The sequence below is a fragment of the Chenopodium album genome, chromosome 18 (assembly GCF_948465745.1).
Source record: "Chenopodium album chromosome 18, dcCheAlbu1.1, whole genome shotgun sequence".
In the NCBI taxonomy this organism is placed as follows: Eukaryota; Viridiplantae; Streptophyta; class Magnoliopsida; order Caryophyllales; family Amaranthaceae; genus Chenopodium; species Chenopodium album.
Genome location: NC_137851.1, coordinates 24,970,181 through 24,987,076, shown reverse-complemented (window position 1 = coordinate 24,987,076; position 16,896 = coordinate 24,970,181). Strand labels below are relative to the sequence as shown.

The 16,896-nt window shown below is 37.6% G+C and overlaps 1 long non-coding RNA gene and 1 other non-coding gene across 2 annotated transcripts; one reads left to right on the top strand and one right to left on the bottom strand.

Annotated features, from left to right (window-relative positions):
• The first annotated feature begins 10,178 nt into the window (after window positions 1-10,178).
• Window positions 10,179-10,289, top strand: LOC145593294 (small nucleolar RNA R71). The gene has a single exon (XR_014102651.1). It is a non-coding gene; the product is annotated as a small nucleolar RNA R71 (small nucleolar RNA).
• A 3,722-nt stretch (window positions 10,290-14,011) lies between these two features.
• LOC145590645 (uncharacterized) lies at window positions 14,012-16,075 on the bottom strand. The gene is made up of 2 exons (XR_014102123.1): window positions 15,118-16,075; window positions 14,012-14,469 (listed from the first exon to the last, which is right to left on the bottom strand). It is a non-coding gene; the product is annotated as an uncharacterized LOC145590645 (long non-coding RNA).
• Window positions 16,076-16,896: the final 821 nt, after the last annotated feature.

Here is a 16,896-nt window from a genome sequence, read left to right as displayed (position 1 = left end):
TTTGAGGCTACTCGACGTCTCAACTATTGCATACCGCTCTATAAGCTTGACCTACATCTCCCTTCACCGACTTGTGACTCAACCACAAAGGTCAAAAGGTCTTGGAAATGGTTGTAATGTATGGGCGAAAAGGGTGAAGGTAGGATAAAATTTGAAATTTGGTGGTATACCTAAATTGTGAAGCAAAGATTGGCCAAATCTTAACACCAAAACCAAGTAATCACCAAACAAAAACACAACACCCCCAAGCTTATTCAAAGCCAAGGATCACAAACATATATACAAAAAGCGTAAGAACGCTTCCCCCTAAGCTTGAACAAAGCATTGTCCTCAATGCTTAAAATAGGGAGAAAGACACTTACATCAAAATATTTTTTGAATTTTTCATTTTTCACTTTTGCCAAAGCTTTTGAATTTGCTTTGCTTTTTCTCATTTTTTCATTTTTCACATTATTTCATTATCCTTGCCTCTTTTAAATATGGACGGCTTTTTCAACTTTGCATTTGCTTTTTATTCACAAAATATGTACAACTCAAACTTGCTTTCATTATAAGAACCAATATACAACTCATCCACCATAATCTCCAACAATAGAGATCAAATGCTTCACAAAAACCAATGATGGGAACAAGAATGAAACAAAAGGCTCAAAATCTAAAGATATGGCTTGAAAAGAAGGTTTATGGATCAAATGGTTAGCAAGTAGGAAAATGAAAACCCAAAATAAAGAAAAGAAAATTATCCTAGAAAAGTAAAAATTACCACCCCGAAAAGATGCCTTTGTCCTTCCTAAATGGCTCGGTCGCGATCTCGGGAGATTAAAGTCAAATTCTAGATAAAGCATACAATAGTCAAGGATCCATGTGCCTCTCATGCAAAATATGTAGAAGACTTGAAAAGAATGAAACCTCACATGGTTATAGCAAAAACTCACTATTAGTTTCAAATTCACCAAAAGGGAGCAATTGCAAATTTTCAAAAACAATAGAATCCGGCTTCAAGGTCCCAAAAGTTCTAAAGACACTACCTTAGCATACTCTATCCTAAAATCAACCAAACATACTCTCAAACCGTGTCTTTTAGGAAGGATAATATCTAAAAATGCAAATGCAAGTGGTACTAAGTCCAAAGCAAAAGCAAAAACAAAAAGAAATTAGAGCAATGCCTTTAAAACTTAGTTTGTTGTTTTTTTTTTCAAATTTTGATTTTTATGATTGCAAAATGCAAAAAGAAATGAAAAGAAAAGAGAAAAAGATAACAAAAAGAATAAGCAAAACAAAAAGAAAATGGAAAAAGAGGAAAAAGAAAAGGGAAAGAAAAGAAAGAAAATAAAGAAGATGAAGAAGGAATATAAAATCACAAGGAAGCAAGCCAAACACATAGTATCCCAATCGACAAACGAATGGTCATTCGGCTACAACGCCAATGACCCCAAACACAATAAGGTGTTAAAAAGCAAGCAACCTCGAACCATTCAACTTCTCCTAATCTAAACCTAAACTATGCATACAAAAGGGAAAGAAAAAGAGGCAAAAAAATAGAAAGATCTCACCCAATGATCGTGATAAGAAAGAACATGTACGACAATGCAGGACAGTAACTTCATGAGAGAAGAAAAGAAAGAAATAAAAGGGATACAAGTAACCCATAAGGGATACGACAATGCAGGACAATAGTAGAATTATCAGGAAGCAGAATCAGGAAGCAAAAGGCAGATCACACAGTAATCAAACGAACAAGCAACAATACCAGGAACTAAAGCAGAGAATCTATCAGCAAAAAAACATCATCAGCCATACAGAACAACAGAGAAGCATGAGACAATCAATGATCAACACCAGCAAGCAAAAGAGACCAAGAGTGAACCATAAAAGCGAAGGGGGGAATGGTGAAGCACACAAACAACATAAAACACCCCCAGGCTTAAAATGAACTACCCCCCAAACTCAAATCCTAATAGTATATAGGCATAAAGAGAACAACATAAAAAGCAAACAAGTAAGGGGCGTAGACAAGATGGAATCACTCGGCACTCTGGTAAGGGGTAGAATGAGTACTCCCTTCACCGGTCTACAAGACTACATGACTAGAGCTAGCGTAATCACCCACCTCTATGGGAGCCTTGCCCCTCAACCTACGCCCTCTCCTAGCACGATCCGCCGCAAAGAAATGAGACCAATCGTCCAAGATCGGCTCGCCCGACAAGCCCCACCTACCAAAAGTTTCAGGGTTCGGGAAAGGCAAAGGGTTCGCGGGATCATAAGTGAAGTCGCACCCACCGGGCCGCTTATAATCATAAGTGGCCGGGGTGGTTCCAACAATAGCACTAGGGAGGACATTAGGACCCTCCTAATAAGGATAACAAAGTCTTGGTCCAACGGAGGGGTCATAGGGTTCCCATTGAGGGATATGTCCTTGTTGGACCGGGAGGTACGGATAGTTCAAGTACGGTTCAATCTCCCCCCTCCTACCATGGAAATCATACACTTGACTAGCATGAAAATCATAACCATGAAAGAAGTCGCGCCCCAAAGGCATAGAATACAAGACGTTTGCGGTAGAATCAATCTTGGCATGCAAAGCGGATAATTCAAGTGAAGTAGAAGAAGAAGAGGAAGGGATAGGTGTACCTCCCCGTTCAACCGGGGGCAAAGCTTGGAAATCCGCCGAAAGATGTATGATTTGTCTTCCGCCGAAGAGAAGGATCAATATTGCACCTTGGAGGTCTCCAAGTAAGGGAATTCTTCTTTGTCTTACGGTTGGTGGCTTCTTTGCTTGGAATAAAGAACCAATTTTTAACACGAGAGACCTTCCAAATGTAAAGATCTTGTCTCTTGGTACGCTCGGTAAACTTTTGGTTGACAAGAGCATCAATGTTGAGGTAGTGGGAAGGAGTTTTCTCGCAAGGATCAACTATGGGAGGAAGTTCACAAAGAAAATCCTTATAGGAGTCATCAATGCAAAGGGCAAGAATGGAGATCATGCCCCCAATTTGAATGCTCCCCGAGAGTGAAAGGCCATCTCTAATATCAAGAAATCAATTGATCGAGTGTCGAGTAAAATCAACAAGCTCAAGGTCTCCTTGCTCGTGATCGGCTATCCAAAGCCAACATAACTCTTCACGAGAAATGGCACCTAATGAGTCTTTAGAACATAGAGCATAGGTGAGAATATGATTGAAGTATCTCATGGCCGGATGGATGATAGAAGCGGCCTTTGAAGTTTGTGGCTCATATTTCCCTTCATTAGAGATGCACCGCCACCACTTGAGCTCATCATACTCATGATCATCACTCATCTTAACATTGGCCGGATATACAATGTGATCTTCATCCACGGCCCAAGGAAATCGAAAGTATGTACAAGTTGGGATTCCGAAATCGATGATCATTATTAAACAATTGAAAGTCAATGTCCTCGAAGAATCACCATTAGTCTCACGAGTCACTTCAAGGGACGAAAGAAATTCATATGTTACTCTAGCATAAGTAGGCGCATTCAAATCCAAAAACTCCAAAAGGCCTATATTCTTGGCAAGTAGACGAACATCTTCATCAATTCCAAGCATTTGTACTCGCTTGATCATAAAAGCGGGTGGATTTAAGCTTCCTCTTTGTCAATTGGATGAATCTATCCCAATGGAGTTCCTTAGATAATTCAATGCCATATGTTTCAACCACCTCGGGAGGAGGTGGAACAACATGTCGGGATTTGCTTGTGCTTATTCTAGCCCTTTTCTTTCGACGAATAGGGGCCATCTACAAGAAGAAAGGCCAAGCATGAGTAATTCATCAAGAAATTGGCTCAAACACACAAGAGCATAAGAGATAGAATCATCACCAAATAATCATAGAGAATTGCTCAAGAAATTTCAAGCACAAAGATAATCCAATCATGAATGAAACAAGAATTAGTCACAAAGAACTAATGCCATGAATATAGTAGCAACCATAGAAATATTCAATGATAAATAAGAAGCAACTAATCATTAATCAAAGACAAAATTTTGTCATGAAAGACCAAAATCATGAATCATCATAGGCAAAATTACCCAAAAACATTGAATAATCAAAGAAACAAAGCTACCATGAACAATACCCATGAGAGAGAAAAATGACCAACAATGGTGATTTCAAGAATTAAAGCAAGGTAAACAATTTCATTATGAAAAAGATTCAAAGTATCATCAAATAACATCATACAACACAAAATACAAGCAAAAAGAACCAACAATGGAGTTCTACCATTAAAGCCCAAACAAGGGTTTCAAGCTTCAAAAATGAGGAAGAAGATGACTAGAAAATGAGAAATCATACCTCAATGAAGCCTTAAAACACTTAAAAATGGAATAAATGAAGATTATAAACCAATTAGAACACCAAGAATAAAGTTCCAAACCCCAATTTGAACACCCAAAATTCGAAAATCCAAGACCCAAAATTTTTAATATTTGTTCGAAAATCTGAAAATTTCGTGTGTGAAATTATGATTTTGTTATTGTAATTTGTGAAATGATGAATTAAAATGATATAAAGTGATGATTTTGTGAGGATTTGTTAAAAGGAAGAAGAAGTAAAGTGAAGGAGAAGGGAGGATGAGAAAATCGGGGAGAGAGAATGTGGGATGAAGGGGAGGTAAAGCAGCTAAGGCACGAAAAAGGGGGGGCTACCAGGCTCGTGCGTGCGCGCACACCCATCTATGCGTGCACACGAGCGGCCGACTTTGGGGGCGTTGTGCGTATTGGTTAGTGCTTGTGTGTGCGGTGCTCTCGTCGACGCTCTCGAGCGTCAAGCTTGAGTGATGCTCACGAGAGGGACAGACCAAAAATCACTCAATTTTCTCAATAATCACTTGTTCATGATTAAAATCCACGTGAGCACAACCATGAGAGCGCACTTGCACATCAATCTCTTTTTCAGTTTAATTCAACTTCAACCTCTTGAAACTTTCAATTGACACCAAAATTGTCGGAAATCTTAATAAACTCAATCCCAAGGTACCTAAAATCAAGAAAACAAAGAAAGATAAGAAAATTTCTCAAAAATAGAAGAAATAAAAAGAATGAAAAATCAAAAGAAAGGGTTAGAAAACCAGGTTACCTCCGGGAAGCGCTTGTTTAACGTCATAGCTCGACGTTCTCCACCTATCAAGGTGGTTGACGGAGAATCATTTTGTGAACAAGGCCAACGAAAGCACCATCGAAGTAATTCTTGAGTCGATGGCCATTGACCTTGAATGGAGATGATGAATCTAAGATAGAAACTTCCACAACACTATTTGGAAAGACACCTTGAACCAAATAAGGACCACTTCACCTTGAAATGAGCTTTCCGGGGAAAAACTTCATCTTAGAATTATAAAGAAGAACCTTGTCACCTACACAAAATTCCTTTTTCTCAATAAGTTTGTCATGAGCATCCTTAGATCGAGCTTTGTAGGTACTTGCACAATCATAAGCATCAAGCCTAAGTTCTTCTAATTCATGAAGATCCAACCACCTTTGCTCTCCCGCAGTCGCCAAATCGAAGTTGATTTTCTTGATTTCCCAATGAGCACAGTGCTCAAGCTCCACCGGAAGATGACATGATTTTCCATAAACAAGACGGTATAGAGTGGTGCCTATGGGAGTCTTTAAAGCCATTCGATATGCCCATAAAGCATCATCAAGTTTGTTCGCCCAATCTTTCCTATTCCTAACAACCGTCTTCTTAAGGATCAACTTTATTTGATGGTTGGACACCTCAACTTGTCCACTAGTTTGAGGGTAGTAGGGAAGACCAAAACGTTGATGAACGCCATGCTTTCTCAACAACTTTTGGAAAGCATTATGTACAAAATGTGATCCATTGTCACTTATTACCGCCTTAGGCACACCGAATCTCGAAAAGATTATCTTTTTGAATAGCTTCATCACCACCTTGTGGTCATTTGTAGGGGAGGCAATGGCCTCAACCATTTATAAACATAATTGACCGCCACAAGGATGTATTGGTTTCCAAAAGAAGAAGGGAATGGTCCCATGAAGTCAATGCCCCATACATCGAAAATCTCCAACTCAAGGATAGGTTGTTGAGGCATCTCATTCCTCTTTGAAATGTTTCCGGTCCTTTGGCATCTATTACAAGACTTGATAAAACCCCAAGTGTCCTTAAAAAGATGCGGCCACCATAAACCACTTTGGAGAATCTTTCATGTAACCACCACTAGGATCCGAGTGGCACATCTTCAAGACATTCGACACTTCTTCACATGGAATGTAACGACGGAGCAAACCATCAACTCCTCACTTATACAAAATTGGATCATCCCACAAATGGTGTCGAGCTTCTCTCTTGAGCTTCTTTATTTGATTCTTCGAAAATGAAGGTGGAAACTCCCCACATGCTAGAAAATTAACGAAATCGGCGAACCAAGGGAGTTCCTTCACATCAATGGAATATAAGAAATCATCAAGCATCCTATATTTAATAGGGGAACCATCATCTTGGACTTGGAAGTCCTCAAGGCGAGAGAGGTGATCTGCCACAACATTCTCCGCCCCTTTCTTGTCTCTAACCTCAATATCAAAGGTTTGAATTTCAAGCACCCACCGAAGCAATCTAGGCTTTGATTCCTTCTTAGCAAAAATATATTTGAGAGCCGTATGATCCGTGAAAACAATGGTCTTGGAACCCAACAAATAACAACGAAATTTCTCAAAAGCATGCACAATTGCCAAAAACTCCTTTTCCGTTGTTGTGTAGTTTTGTTGAGCTCTATTGAGAGTTTTTGACATATAATAGATGACATGGAGCTTCTTATCAACCCTTTGACCCAATACACCTCCAATAGCCGTATCACTAGCATCACACATTAATTCAAAAGGTAAATCCCATCTCGGGGCTTGGACTATGGGGGTGAAAGTCAATGCTTTCTTCAATTTGTTGAATGATTCCAAGAATCTATCATCAAACACGAACTCAACATCCTTTTGAAGAAGATCATCGAGGGGCTTAGCAATTAGAGAGAAATCATTGATGAATCTCCTATAAAACCCGGTATGCCCCAAGAAAGATCTCACACTTTTTACATTGATTGGAGGAGGTAGCTTTTCAATTACTCCAATCTTCACTTGATCCACCTATATTCCTTTGTGGGAGATCTTATGACCAAGGACAATTCCTTCCTCAACCATAAAGTGACATTTCTCCTAATTCAAGACTAGATTCACTTTCTCACACCGAGCCAAACACTTTTCAAGGTTCTCAAGGCAAGCTTCAAATGAAACACCTCCTACCGAAAATCATCCATGAACACTTTCATTTCCTCCTCCAACATATCTCAAAATATGCTCATAATACACCGTTGGAAGGTGGCGGGGGCGTTGCAAAGCCCAAATGGCATTCTCCTATAAGCAAAGGTTCCATATGGGCAAGTAAAATTTGTTTTCTCTTGGTCATCCGGGTGAATAGGAATTTAAAAGAAACCAGAATAACCATCAAGAAAACAATAATACTTATGCCTTGTTAGTCTTTCAAGCATTTGATCAATGAAGGGAAGGGGGAAATGATCCTTTTTGGTGGATGTGTTTAGACGTCGATAATCTATACACATCCTCCAACCTGTGACCGTCCTTGTAGGAATGAGCTCACCTTTCTCATTCTCCACAATGGCAATGCCTCCTTTATTTGGGACAACGTGGACCGGGGAAACCCACCTTGAGCTAGAGATGGGGAATATGATTCCCGCATCCAATAGCTTGGTGATTTCCTTCTTGACTACATCCCCCATTTAAGGGTGAAGTTTTCGTTGTCTTTCAATGCTTGATGAGGCACTATCCTCAAGAGTGATGTGGTACATGCATAGGGCGGGAATAATACCCTTGAGGTCATCAATGGTATAGCCTGAAGTACCTTGGTGCTTTCTCAATACACCACACAACTTTTGGGCTTGGCTCTCACTCAAGGAGGAACTAACAGTCACAGGAAAAGTTGAGTTAGGGCCTAAGAATTCATACCTAAGGTGTGATGAAAGAGGTTTGAGCTCAACCATGGGGACACCTTTACCTTCCTTTGTTTTAGCCGCTTGCAATACTTCTTAGCTAGTGATGTTCATGCACATTTGCTCATTAACGTCTTCAAGGCTTCCTTGAGCACATTTTCATACAAAGCCATCTATTTTCTAGGAACACTTATCTTTTCCTTATTCAACAAAACATTCTCAAGAGCATCATTAGAGGTGAGCATAGAAGACACAACATGATCAAGAGAGTCAATCATCATACAATTCTCCAAGGAAGAACTTGGATACTTTATACTATCATTCAAGTCAAATTCAATCACCTCATCTCCTATTTTAAATGAAATTTTAGCACTCTTGACATTGATCATAGCACCTGAAGTAGTGGGAAAGGGTCTACCTAGAATGATAGGAATACTAGCATCTTCGTCCATCTCAAGTACCACAAAATCCATCGGAATAACAAATTTTCCAACCCTCAAAGGGACATCCTCTACCTTACCCTTTGAAACTTGATTGATCTATCGGCCAATTGGAAAGTAATGTTGGTAGGCAAGAGTTCCCCTAGTTCAAGTCTTTGGTACACCGAATATGGCATAAGGCTAACATTAGCTCCTAGGTCACATAAGGCATTATCGATTTGCATTTTGTAAATAGAACAAGGGATGGAAAAGTTTCCGGGATCTTTTAGCTTAGGTGGCATCTTGTTCATTATGATTGCACTACAATTCTCGATTATGTTTACCGTCTCCACAACATCACAAGTCCTTCTACCACTCAAAATGTCTTTAAGAAATTTTGCATAATTCGGCATTTGGGTGACAACATCGGTAAATGGTAGAGAAAGATGAAGTTGTTTGAGCATGTCAATAAATCTTCCAAATTGTTCATCCAACTTGTGTCTTATGAATCTTTGTGGATAAGGAAACTTGGGTTTCACAACTTCTCTCTCTTCCTTCACCTCCTTAGGTGGATCTACCATATCTTCACTCAAAGATGCACTATCTCCCTCATCCTCAACTAAAACCTCCTTGGCACCCTCCTCACTCTTACTCTTGCTAGGCAAACTCTCCTCAAGCACCCTACCACTTCTTGTGACTATGGAATTAACGGGTCTCTTAGGGTCTAGGCCTTGAGAAAGTAAAGAAGAAGGGCTTGCATGGTCTTTCAAAGCATTGGCAAGTTGAGAAATTTGGTTTTCAAGCATCTTATTGTGGGTCATCATTTCATTAAACTTCTTATCAGTCACAGCCATGTAGGTGTTCAACAACTTGGTTTGGTTTTTAATGATTTCCTCCAAGTTAGTTCTAGAAGAAGAAGAAGGTTGAACATAGGAATTATCACTTTGGGTCTTTGGAGCAAATCCGGGTGGGGGACCCCCTTGAGCATTGTTTTGAAAATTTCCCCTATTTTGATTGTTCCAATTACCTCTATTTTGATTTTGACCATAACCTTTATTATGGTTACCATAACCTTGATTATGATTACCATAATTTTGGTTTTAATTTTGGCTACTATAACCTTGGTTGTTATAGTTACCTCGGGAACTTTGGTTCCCTTGGTATCTATTACCACCACCTTGGTTATAGTTGTCAAATTTCCATGGTTGTTGTAATTCCTATTCCATTGACCTCTTTGATTCTCAAACCTAGAATCATTATTGTTTGAAACATAGTTCATATGCTCATTCACATTTCCATCTTGATCATCACAAACATCCATACATGCATGAGGGCAATTAGAAGCATCATGATCATACGATCCATAAACATCACAAAATAAGCAACCACTAGGCATGTTACTAGAAGAGGGAAAGGGTTGAGAGTTAGAAGACTTACCTCTCCCCTTAGATTGGGAGGGAAGATTCGAAACTTGGGAGGTAGCACTTTCCAACTTTGCCTTGATAACGGACATTTCCTTCCCCAAGTTTGTCATTTGTGAAGACAAGTTGTATATGGCATTAAGATGATCAATCGAGTACACCGAAGAACTACTCTTGCTAGTTGACTCCTTTTCACCATCTTGCCAATCTCTATATTACCTCACTACGTCTTCCATTATGTCTACCACTTCCTCCTCCGTTTTATTCATGATGGGACCTCCGGCTCCTCCATCAAGACACGACTTTCCTTGAGGACTTAGGCCACCATAGAAGATTTGAATAATTTGGTAAGTCGGAATTTCGTGGTGAGGACATTCTATTTGATACTCCTTGTAATGTACCTCTCCCATGCTTCATAGAGGCTTTCACTAGACTTTTGCTTGAAACCTTGAATCAAAGCTCTAGCCTCCGACGTTTTGTTTTGTGGGTAGAAACGGGATAGAAATTCCTTGGTCACTTCATCCCATGTCCTTAGAGAATTGGGTTTGACCACCTTGTCTAACCATTCCAAGGCATGCCCTATGAGAGAAAAGGGAAAAAGCTTGAGGCGGATGAATTCTTAGGAGATTCCATTCACTTTGATAGTGTTGCAATACTTTTTGAACTCTTTGAGATGGTTTAGTTGACTTTCATGTTTGGCCCCACTAAATTGTCGCCTCTCTATCAAAGTGATCATTGTCGGCCTTATTTCGAAGTTATTTGCCGGTGTTGTGGGTGGAGCAATCCCACTTTCAAACCTATATGCACCCGGAATCCCCAATTCCTTCAACTCCACCCTTGGATTTTCTCCTATCCTTTCTTGTTCTTCTTGTTGTGGTTCCTCTTCACTTGGAGGGCTAGAACTCAAAGAACGTCTAGCAACTGTTATCCTTGCAATTGTCCTCTCAATTTCCGGATCAAGTGGCACTAAGGAACGACCACGTGTTCTACGCATACAAACTCAAAAGAAACAATTAGTAGCACGGCACAAATGTAGCCAAAAAGAGAAAAATCTTTTTTTTTTTATTTTTTTATTTTCCAATTAAAAATGAAGTAGACTCAACAACTATAACAAAGCACCAATATCATTCCCCGGCAACGATGCCATTTTGATGCGCGGTAATCTAGGTTGTTGAAAACTAAAGCACCACCAATCAAACAATTAAGAAAATCAAACTTTTTCCTAGTATAGGACAAGTCCGAGTTGAACCACGAGGAATGAGAGGGAGATTGATATAGTCTATGGTCAAGCTACTTCAAAGAATGAGATGTGAAGTGAATTGAATTGTAACTAAGGTATCAACTAGCTAATCAAGTCAAAGAAAATCAATATGCTAAACACTAGGGATTAAGGTTCCACATGCAAGCTCAATGACTATGCCAATCGATGAAGAACTCAATTGATTCAAACGTTGCAAAGGACAAACAATAGTTGCAATTAATAGAATTCAAGAGCTATCTCCTATAAGTCAAGCTAGGGTTCACTATGAATGACTAACAAGGAAAATCACAATCAAATTCAACCAATTAAAGCAATCCTCAAATTAAGGGTTCATATCATGGAAATTTGCTATGTAATCTAGATTAATCATCTAGGTTGATCACTCCTAATCAAATTAATCACATGCACAACTATGTCAACCAATTTAATTGCAACAATTCAATCATTTAGGAATCATCAACTAGCAAAAATCATCAATCAAGCATGCTTCCCCTTCTCCCTAGCTACTAATCTACTCAAATATGATAATGGAATTGAAAAACAAAGCAAATTGAATTACAAACATCATCATTTCAAGGTTAATCAAAGAGAAAATCAAATTCAACAAATCTCAAACCAAAGATCAACAATCAAATCAAACATTCAAGAATTAAAGGAAAGAGCAGACAAAAGTAAATTCAAAGAAAGAAATTCTCTCTAGTTTTTATTGATTGAAGAAGAAATCTAAGCTCAAAGATGTAATTTGAAGTACAAAATAAGTAATTTAAAGTTTCTCTCTACTTTCTCTCTCTACTAAATCTGGAAATAAATCTCAAGTACATATGAAATCGTCATCCCCTAAAAAAGGAAAAGTCAAGGGGTATTTATAATAAATCGAGCGAAGAGGTTCGGAGCAGGGCCGTGCGCATGCACCACCAGCCGTGCGCACGCACAACGGGGTCTCTGCGCACGCATAGAGGGGTCTGCGCGCGCGCACCCCTACTGTGGTGTTGTGGCGTGAACAGCTCCTCTTGCTTGCTCGTAGATCCTTGTGCAAAGCTATGCTCTCAACGCTCTCGTGCATCCCTATCGTCGACGCTCTCGTGATGATGCCCACGAGAAAGGTAGCCCTTGATCTTCAAATATTTGCACTCAATGAGGGCGCAACCGTGAGAGTGCAGCAAATAAAACTTTGAAACTTCACTGACAAAAATTCAAGTAAAAGTAAGAGAGAAAGCAAAATGAATAGAAACTAAACTAAAATAGCTAAATAAGAACAAAAATCATGAAAAACTCATAAAAGTGAATGAAAAACCAAAATGAGTTATAAAGACGGAAATAAAAGTAAACTAGAAAGATTATATGAAAATAAAGCAAGAAAATATAGAAAAAGGAATTGAAAGCTATTCTATTGAGCGTCATGAATGACGCTCATCAATCACGCCCTCTCTTGCAGGTTCAAAGGGAATTTGTAATTGAAATCACGCTTAATAAGATAATAAATAATTTTATTTAGGCTAATGTGATATTAGTTCAAGTGATCGCCAATAATAGATTTGTTTGTGCATTAATATTTAACCGATATAGATTAAACAGGTTTAGGATTAATATATTGATTGCATGTCAATTGGAAAGCGCACATGAATATGAGAAAAATAAAGTAGGGGCCTATTTAGGGCAGGTTCAATCTCTTTTAGGTTGGATTTGTACTTTATCCCCGAATATCCAGTCATGGTTCAGGACCACTATGGAGTTGGCGATCTCATGGATCGTGAAAGGGTGTAACCTTCACCCTGTGAACGGTTTACAAGTTCCTAAAACTTGTTGGCGACTCTTTTACTCTAGCTTCCTTCCCTTTGGACGCCACCATGCTTAAGTGTATGATCATAGTGGGGCTCAAGTGTGGGATGCTTGAAATATTCCCTACAACAGGTGATGTGTTAGGTTAGTTTATGAGTTGCCTTTTTCGTTACAGGTGACACGCTAAGTTGGTTTATGACTCTCCTTTTTCATTACAGGTGACACGTTAGGTTGGTTTATGAATCACCTTTTTTTTTTATTACAGGCGACGCGTTAGGTGTATTTTATGAGTCCCTTGCTTTTTATGAGGCGACGCGCAAAGTAATTTTTTGAAAAGTATAATTCTTCAATAGCAATGCCTAAAATACAATTTTGTTTTCCTTTTTTGTTATTAAATTCACACTTAATACTATAATTACAACCTATGTAGGACTTGAACCTACATCTATGTGCAATAGCACATTGCTCTACCATTTGAGCTAATAGGTTTTTGAAAACTTCTATGGCAAAACTTATATAAAACTAACATTATATATTAGAAATATCTACATATAAACATAGACATCCTAGAATAACAAAGACAAGTGACAATAAGCTTTGACCATCATGCACCAACAATAGCAGAGAATTGTACCCATTATACCTTTAATGATAAGACTACATTACTGCTAAACGAAAAAATTGATTGTAATTTCAAGATACTACAATATTTTCAAAAAGCATCACCAATCTACAAACAAATTAAATGACATTATACTAACAAAGATAGTGTGAGATAATTCTATATAAATGCAACAAAAACAATAAAATCCCTCGTCATCAAAAGCTAAAGCTTAGAGACCAGCATACAAACACTACTACAAAAAAGGGCAAAGAGACCCGTTAAAATATGCATAAGAGACCACTTTTTGACGGGTTTCTATCTCAGGGGTCTCTTTGATTAAGAGACCCCTCTTATGAGGGGGTCTGTTTAAGCGAACAAAAAGACCCGTTGTCAGTGATAACGGGTCTGTTATCTAAGTGATGAGATTGATAATTTAGAAGAAAAAGAGACCCGTTGTTTGCGATATAGGGTATGTTTAGTTGTTATGAAACAGACCTGTCAAGTTAGCTAACGGGTCTCTCTGTTCTTTTTTTTTAAAAAAAAAAATTTGCATTTCAATTATTTTTGTATTTAATGCGCTATAAATGTTGACAGAATTAGTGAACTAAATTATACAGTGGAGTTCCTAGTTTGTATACTTAATTTGTATATAACATCAATAATACGAAATAGCAATAAACTAATTAAATGATGAGATAAAAAATAAAAATCAACCAACATAAAATCCCAACAAAAAATTGGTCGAATTTATTAAAATTCATATTTACAATTAAATCAAGACGACTTCAGTACTCCATTTGCTACCTCCGTATTTGGGTGTTTTATGTTTTGCAAGTAGACCAACAGCTTGTTGAAAGAAGTCAGCAGCCTTCTCAAAGTAAGGTCGAGCCTCATCAATGTCAAGAACCATAAAAGCATGTGTTGTATGAGCATTTGCCAAACACCACATTTTGTCAATTTTTTAGGATTAATCTCCAAAGCTTCCTCTTACCTCGACACCGCATCTACAATTCACCCAAATTCATCATAAGAAACTTACCTTTTTTTTAAGGAAAAAGACCAAATTTAATCTTTCATAAGAGCTCAAAATAAATTTCCTTCCTTAAAAAAAAAAAAATACGAGTAGCTCAAAAAAAATAAAATAAAAACAAATTAATAAACAATACAATAAGTAAAATTTTATATTAATTCAAACTAAATTCATAGCCGCATCTTAAATACTCGTGAAAAAAAACAACAAAAACCCCAAAATCCCTCATAAATTAATGAAAAAATGAATTTATAATTTTCTTTTACATGAAAAAAATTCTAAAGAAAGAAAAAAAAATCAGAAGAAAATTTAAAAAAAAAAAAAAACATGAAAGCATCTGCTTGGAATCATTGGGAGTCTGAAATTGAGGAAACTCAATCAAAGCTCCACCCCATCTCGTCAAATTCTACAACAAAAAATTTCAAAATAAAAACATAAAGAAATTCAGCTAAGAATAAAGATCTCAAATATAAATTCACCAACACCATTCGTAATTGAACCCATCCACCCACGGAAAAATCTCAAAACTACTCAACCTTAACCCAAAAACACCAAGAAAAAACTCAATCACCCAGCAAAAAACCTGCAAAATTATTAAAATAAAATAGAAATGAAAGTTTACCTTTTTAAACACTTCAATTTTGGTTATTTGGCCAAATTAACCAAGAAAACTTCAGATCTGGAATTTTCATGGTAAAAATTGATCTTGAAAGCCTTAAATTAGGCTTTATTGACGGTGATGAAATAAAATGAGGCGGCAGCAACGACGGAGTTAAGTAGGAAGAGGAGGCAACGCCGACATCGAGGAGGAGGAAGCGACGCAGACATTGTGGAGGAGGAGGAAGCGACACCGGGGTTTAGAAGGAGGTGGCAATAACGTGTTTTTCATCAAGGAGAAATAGAAGATGATAGGAGAGCAGAGAAGAGTAGAGAGCGGCGTGAATGGGAGTATGGGATGTGGTGATGGAAAATTACAAGAGATAGGGTTTTGTTGTTAACCCAAAGAAAAAAAAAGTTGCTAATGTGGTGGGCCCTTACATATATAAGAGACCCGTTGAGTCAAACCACGGGTCTCTTATTTTTTTCCCTCCATCTTTTCAAAATTAATGGTGGGCCCTATGATATATAAGAGACCCGTTATCACTAATATCAGATCTTGTATATTAAAGAGACCCGTTGTATTAATTAACGGGTCTTTTATTATAGATCCCTTTGCCCATTTTTGTAGTAGTGAAAGTACATGTTATGAATAAAGCAAGGGCAAAAGTGCAGAACACAGTTTCAGTTTATAAGCAATTACTTTTGGGAAGATTATAATCGGTAAGATAGTTATGAAACAAAAAAAGAAACAACACTAGCAGCAACACCATTTTGACACACCCATGGTCTGTCAGTTTTTATACTTTAGATTAAAATGACAAATGAAACATGATTGATTAAAAGAAGGGAGTACACATAAATGGGTAGATCAATCTACCTTTCAGACATGCATTTCCATTATAGGATCTGTACAGGTCACTTTATGGTAAACAATTCATATAATGTTGCACATTAGAAATGACAATAAAGCTCCCCAGGAACAGAACTTACTAGTTCTTATACAATCCAATCAGGGGCATATAATGCGAGTTTCTTAAACTTTGGTTCAGTCTTGACAATGTCAAACTGGCAAGGTAACTCTATCTACATAGCACAATTAAGAGACAAAAAAACACCAAATCAAACCTTAGCTTCATCAAATAAATTGCAACTCATAAGCAATAAAGAAAAATACATAAATGTGAGTCAAACAAAAATATATTCAATGATTCAACAATTCCCATGATAAACAAAAATGCATCAGCAGAACCATGTAACTGAAGCCAAGCTTTTGCGTAACAAGTGAAGTCCTAGCAACTGTAAGTAAGCAAAGAGCACTAAAGGCTTTTAGACTTTCATAGACAAGCATTGGCCATATGCTTTGCTCTAAATTCTTCAGAGCAGCAACAAATGATGTACATATTATCTCAGTTTGGCAGTAATAAACTTAATCAAAAGAAGAGACTGATATAATACTTGTTGTAAAGTTACAACTCATCCAAAGCATGAGAAAGGGGACAAAAGAACAGATAAAAACAAAATAGATGAACTAATACTAGCATGCATGAAAGGCTTTCCTCCATAAATTCAACTACGGGATGAGACTAGAGAAAATAACATAATCCTGATCAATTTGGATTTATAACCCATGATTTAAAATTCATGTAACAACAAAAATTAAAGTCACAAACTTTAAAGCATATGAATCATTGTTAAGGTACCAAAAAACAAAACAAATTAAACACCTCAAAATTCATAGAATGAGCTTCAGTTAGACAATAAAATTACCCAAAATAATGAAGTGGGGTGTACCTGAAACAAA